We start from the raw sequence: 6,841 nt of genomic DNA, 5'->3' as shown, positions 1-6,841 counted from the left end.
GGAGCCTACGGCCGCTGTCGGAGGCTGCGCAGACGGTGAGTCGCGAAGGCCAAACTACTTCCTTTGGCGAATCTGCGCGCGATAGCAGCTGTTTTAGCTTCGAAATCTAGTTGAATTTCAGAGATTCGCACTTCCGTGTTACAGTTTGACTATTAAGGACGTGTTTTGTCTAAGGTTACCTAATCAATCATTTGGTGGCCGAATTAAAACTTAGACCTTAGCCATTCTTTTTTGATTGTTTGGTTGGTTGGTTGGGTTTTTTGTTTGTTTTTTTGTTTTTTGTTTTGGTTTTGGTTTTTTCGAGACAGGGTTTCTCTGTATAGCGGTTGGTTGGGTGGAACTCACTCTGTAGACCAGGCTGGCCTCGAAATCAGAAAGCCACCTGCCTCTCCCTCCCAAGTGCTGGGATGAAAGGCATGTGCCACCAGTGCCTGGAGACTTTAGTCATTCTTAAAATTATATTTTTGAAGCCAGAAAGTGGTGGTACACTTGGACAGCAGAGGTAGATATCTTTTTTTTTAATTAGATATTTTCTTTATTTACATTTCAAATGATATCCTGAAAGTTCACTATACCCCGCCCTCCCTACCCCTGGCCCTGCTCCCCTACCCACCCACTCCCACTTCTTTGCCCTGGTTCAAATCCCAGCAACCACATGGTGGCTTACAACCATCTGTAATGAGATCTGATGCCCTCTTCTGGTGTGTCTGAAGATAGCTACAATGTACAATGTGCTTATGTATGATAAGTAAATAAATCTTTTAAAAAATTACTTATTTCATTTTATGTGAATGAGTGTTTTGCATATATATATATATATATATATATATATATATATATATATATATGCCTCCACAATATATATATATGTATTGTGGAGGCCAGAAGAGAGAAGAGGACATTGAATTCCCTGGAACTGGAGTTACAGGCAGTTATGAGCTACCATTGTGGGTGCTGGAATCCAAACCGAGGTCTTCTGCAAGCGCTTTAACAAAGTCCTTTACAACTGAGTCATCTCTCAGCCCTCAGATATGGGAAGCATGGGCTGGGCTACTGAGCTACATACCCAGCCCACAATTTAACCATTATAAAGTCTTTATAAAACCCAGTCACAGTGGTTAAAGATTTAACTGCTCCATAACACCACCTACAATAGTACTTCTCCCTTTACCAGATAGGTTAATAAAAACACTGTGGCATAACCACACAATGGAATCCTTCTCTGCACTAAAGAGAAGCCAAGGACTAGGGGGATAGTTTATTGGAAGGGTACCTACCATTGATGACTGGGTGGGACCGATCCTGAAAACTCCCAAAAAAGTAAAACTAAATCAATAAACAGCTAAGCGTGAGGCAGGGGGTTACACTGAGCAGTTCAGAGCACCGGCTCCTTTTACAGAGGACCCAGATGTATTTACCAGCACCAACATGGTAGCGCACAGTTTTCTATATCTCCAGTTCTGAAAGATCCATCACTCTCTCTGGTCTCTGTGGCACCAGGCAAACACACAGTGAAGAGACATATGTGCTGCTAAAGCATTCACTCACATAAAAGTGAGTCATCTTTAAAAACCAAAACAGGGACTAGAGAGGTGGCTCAGCAGTTAAGAGCATTGGCTACTCTTCCAGAGGTCCTGAGTTCAATTCCCAGCAACCACATGGTGGCTCACAACCATCTTTGATGGGATCTGATGCCCTCTTCTGGTGTGTCTGAAGACAGATCATTCATATATATATATAAATAAACAAACATACAAATATATTAAAACAAAACAAAGGAAAACAAAAGCAAAAACAAGCAAAGGGCTGGAGAGATGGCTCAGCCAGCAGTTAAGAGCCTACACTGTGCTTACAGAGGACTACACTACACTACACAGAGGACCTGAGTTGGGTTGCCAGCACCTAAGTCAGGTAGGTCACAACAATCCTTAGTTCCAGTTCCAGGAGATCTGATGCCCTCTTCTGGACTTCACAGGTATTCACTCACACACCCACATACCCTCAGACAGTCATACAACTGTACACATAATTAAAAAAAATAAAAAATAAGAACAAATTAGTGAACTGTGAATGTTGTTGTTGAAGTGCCACAGTGGGTCAGAGAGCTTGCAGCACAATCATGAAAACATCCCAGCACCCGTGGGACACACTGGGCACCGTGTGCATGGCTGGAATGCCAGCTCTGAGACCAGCAGAGATAGGAGGACAAAGGAGCCTGGCCTCCAGCCTAACTGGGAACCCATGAGGCCAGGTTCATGGCTACACACAACCATGGGTAACTCCAGGGCCAGGGGATCTGATGCCCTCTTTTGGCTTCCATAGGCACAAAGGCTCTGCATGAATGGGGTACAGAAACATACATGCATGCAAAATATCCATATACATAACACACACTCACACACATACACACATACCTGGCGCTAATCGGACACAGTAGCACACACCTGTAATCATAGCACTTAGGAAGTAAAGGTGAAAGGTCAGAAGTTCAAGATTATTCTTCACTGCACAGTATGTTTGAGGCCAGCCTCGGCTACACGAAACCCTATCTCAAAAAAACAAAAACAAAAACAACTAAAAAAACAAATAACAAAAAATTCCATCTGGGCTCTTCCACCCTGAGTTCCTCAGGCATCTTCAGATGGTAGTTACCCAGTTGTGAGTGGTTCCTCTCTCTGCAGATTCAGCTGCAGCTTCCTTCTGTTGACGTAGGCAGTCACACCTCTTTCATCCACTTCCCAACTCCCAAACCATTTCCAGGCCTCTCTGATAGTCTTTTGAGCCCTTTCAGGCACCAGTGTTTCTCCTGTTCCTTATTCTAACATTAAATTCCTTCACTACTATTTGACAGATTTTTGGAAAGAAAAGAAGATAAAGGCAGACAGCCAACCCTGACAGGGGTTACTTACTTTCTCTGAGAAACTGTCCCTGGAACCTCTGCACACCTACTTTGCCTTAGTCAAAATTCTGTTGTAAGGTTTCTGAGTTTCCATTTCACCTGATGCATTATGTTCCTCATTTCCGCTTATGTGTGTACTATCAGGGCTGGACTGTGAGAGCAAGCTGAGCGCCCCCTACTGTTCTTTTTTTCGAGACAGGGTTTCTCTGTGTAGCCCTGGTTGTCCTGGAACTCACTCTGTAGACCAGGCTGTCCTCAAACTCAGAAATCCGCCTGCCTCTGCCTCCCGAGTGCTGGGATTAAAGGTGTGCGCCACCATCACCGGGCTTATTGTTATTATTCTTATTTATGTGTATGAGTGTGTGTCTGTTTGTGGTATGTGCAAATGTCTGAGAAGGGCCAAGGCATCACATTCCTCTGCAAGTAACAAGGGGGTTGGGCGCTACCCTACATGGGCACTGGGAACCAAACTCAGTTCCTCTGCATGAGCAGTATGCACTTTGAACTGCTGGGCCAACTCTGGAGTTCCTCTTTTTCGTTGTTTTTGTGCAGTACTGGGAGGTGGGGACATGTCAAACCAAACAGGGCCTTGCAGATCTTAGGTGAGTACTGTCACCAAACTGTTCTTATGCTCAGAGATACTTAAGCCTCCCGTCATCGTCCGTGCTCTTCATCACCCTTTCTCTTTTCCTTTTGGTGTCAGTGCAGTTCCCCTGGTTGTTCCACTGACTTGGGGAAGGCTAATCCCATCCCCTCCTCTGGATCCTTGTAATCTGAGCTGTTCCATGGCCAGTTGGCATCTGCCCTCTGGATTCTCTTCCTCTCTTGTCACTCTAGCCACAGGATGATTCACTCTTTAGAAATTTACTCTGTAAGGTTGAAAATAGCAGGGCCCTCCAGGTGTGGTGGCACAGACCTTTAGACCCTGCAGACACAGGACAATCTGAGTTCATGGCCAATCAGGTCGACAGAGTGAGTTTCAGGACAGCCAACATTATTAGGAAGGAAGGGAAGGCCGGGCGGTGGTGGCGCACGCCTTTAATCCCAGCACTCGGGAGGCAGAGGCAGGTGGATTTCTGAGTTCGAGGCCAGCCTGGTCTACAAAGTGAGTTCCAGGACAGTCAGAACTACACAGAGAAACCCTGTCTCAAAAAAAAAAAAAAAAAAGAAAAAGAAAAAGAAAAAGGAAGGAAGGGAGGAAGGAAGAAAGAGAAAAAGAGACAACACACAGACAGGCAGAGAGAGAGAGAGAGAGAGAGAGAGAGAGAGAGAGAGAGAGAGAGACTGCCTCAAAAAACAAACAAACAAAAGCAGGGCCCAAGAGCAGTTAAAGGTGCTTGCTGCCAAAACTGATAACCTAGATTTGGTTCCTTGGACTCACATGGTGGAAAGACAAAAACTGACTTCTGTGAGTTTTCCTCTGATTTCTACACATGGCACACACAGAATACATACATATATACATACATACACACATAAATACAAAAGTACCAAACAAGCAAATACATAAATGTAAAATAAAATTATAAAGTTCAAATAGCAATGCACTCCCTAATCTCATGACTGTGCAGAGGAGTTTCTCAAGAGTTCTTTCCGGTGCCTTTTTTCATCTTTCTTTCTTTCCTTCCTTGTCTCTCTCCCTCTCCCTCTCTTTCTTTCTTTCTTTCTTTCTTTCTTTCTTTCTTTCTTTCTTTCTTTCTTTCTTTCTTTCTTTCTGTGTGTATGTGTGTATAGCAAGGATATCCTACATACCAATTTTTGCCTTCCATCCCTCCATCCCTATATTAAGAAAATAGGGGCTGGAGAGATGACTCAGTGGTTAAGGGTACTGGCTGTGCTTCCAGAGGACTGAGGTTCAATTCCCAGCACTCACATGGCAGCTCACAGGTGTCTGTGACAACAGTTCTAGGGGAATCTGACGCCTTCGCACAGACGTGATTGCAGATAAAACACCAACGCACATAAAATAAATTTTTAAAAAAATTAAAAGAAGAAAAGTAGGAAGGAAGGACAGAAGGATGGAGGGAAGGAATGAAGGAAGGAAATAAAACAATGTTGGCTAGATTTGGCAACTCATACCTGCAACCTCAAGAGGCAGTGACAGGAAGATTACCTCAAGTTCAAGACCAGCCTGGTCTGCATATTAAGTTCCAGGTCAGCCAAGGCTATAAGGCTTAGAAACAAAATCCCAAACAGTTAAGTAGTCCTGGTTTTTACCAAGTTTATTGCCAAAGCCCTACTATTCTCTTGGACTGTTTGACTAAACGTTCCCTTCTTTCTAACCATCAAAGCTCACTAGTGGCCTTCATCCTAATTCAAACCTTTTTTTTGTTTTTTTGTTTTTGTTTTTTCCAGACAGGGTTTCTCTGTGTAGCCCTGGCTGTCCTGGAACTCACTCTGTAGACCAGGATGGCCTCGAACTCAGAAATCCGCCTGCCTCTGCTTCCCGAGTGCTGGGATTAAAAGTGCGCCACCAACGCCCAGCTTCAAGCCTCTTTTATAATTATCATAATTATATTAATGCCATAGGTATTTTCTATTTACCCTATTTTTCATCTATCATATATATATATATATATATATATATATATATATATATATATATATATACACATACATATATATATATATTCATTTTACTGAATAAACATTTTTGAGGATTTAGCATAGGCCAAGCTCTTCATTATCTTAAGTTAGATAAGGTAGATCCATGGCCTGCTCTCATTTATTTCCCTAAGATATTGGTTTATAAATGACAGTGCAGATGCCTTCCCCATGCCCTTCTGTGTTTGTATTTACAAGTGCTAGAAACTGAACCTGGAGCCTTGGACATACTAGGTGTGGTGGTTTGAATACGAATGGCCCCCATAGGCTCCTATATTTCAGCGTTTACCTTCCAGCTTGTGGAAATATTTGGGAAGGATTAGGAGGTGTGGCTTTGTTGGAGGAGGTGTGTCACAGGGGGCGGGCTTTGTAATTTCAAAAGTTCACTCCAGGCCCAGTTTCACCCTCTGCTTGCAATTTATGGACCAGATATGAGTTCTCAGCAACTGTCCCAGTGCTATGCCAGCCTCCCTGTTGCCACAGTTCCCTGCCATGATGATCATGGACTAACCCTCTGAAAGTATAAGGAGGACCTCAGTTAAATGCTTTCTTTTATAAGAGTTGCTTTAGTCATGATGTCGCTATGGCAATAGAACAGTAGTTAAGACACTAAGCAAACACTCTACCTCTGAGCTACATTAGTAGCATAACTCTTGGCTGTTTGAAATATGATCTTAGCAGACTGGCCTTGCATGCTATATATGTAGCCCAGACTGGCCTTAATTGATCCTGCTACTTCAGCAGCGTTCTGAGTGCTGGCATCACAGGCTTATGTCAGCATGCCTGGCTAAGGCAGTGCTTATCCTGAACTCTGAGACCCTTGCTCTTCTTCCCATCCCCCCAAGATAATATATATATATCCTGGGATTCATTCTGTAGACCAGGCTGGTCTTGAACTTGAGAAATCCACTTGCCTCTGTCTCCTGAGTGATGGGATCAAGGACATATACCGTTACTGCCTGGCTGGCCCTTGGTCATTAAAACATGATTTTTATTTTATTTTATGAGTGTTTTGCCTGTATGTATGTGTGTGCACTATGTGTATGCCTGGTACTCTCAAAAGCCAGAAAAGACAATCAGAGTCCCCATGACTGGAGTCAGAGATAGTCCTGAGTTACTTTGTCAGTAGAGGGAATTGAACCTGGCTCCCCTGGAATAACAACCAAAGCTCTTAACCCCTGAGGCATTTCTGTAGTTCCTTCCCATCTTCACCTTCAAATATAGTATTCTGTTCTATCTTTCCAGCAACTTTTTTTTTTTTTTTTTTTTTTTTTTTTTTTGAGACAGGGTTTCTCTGTGTAGTTCTGGCTGTCCTGGAACTCACTTTGTAGACCAGGC

The sequence above is a fragment of the Mus pahari genome, chromosome 14 (assembly GCF_900095145.1).
Source record: "Mus pahari chromosome 14, PAHARI_EIJ_v1.1, whole genome shotgun sequence".
NCBI lineage: Eukaryota > Metazoa > Chordata > Mammalia > Rodentia > Muridae > Mus > Mus pahari.
Note: the sequence above shows the minus strand (reverse complement) of the source record.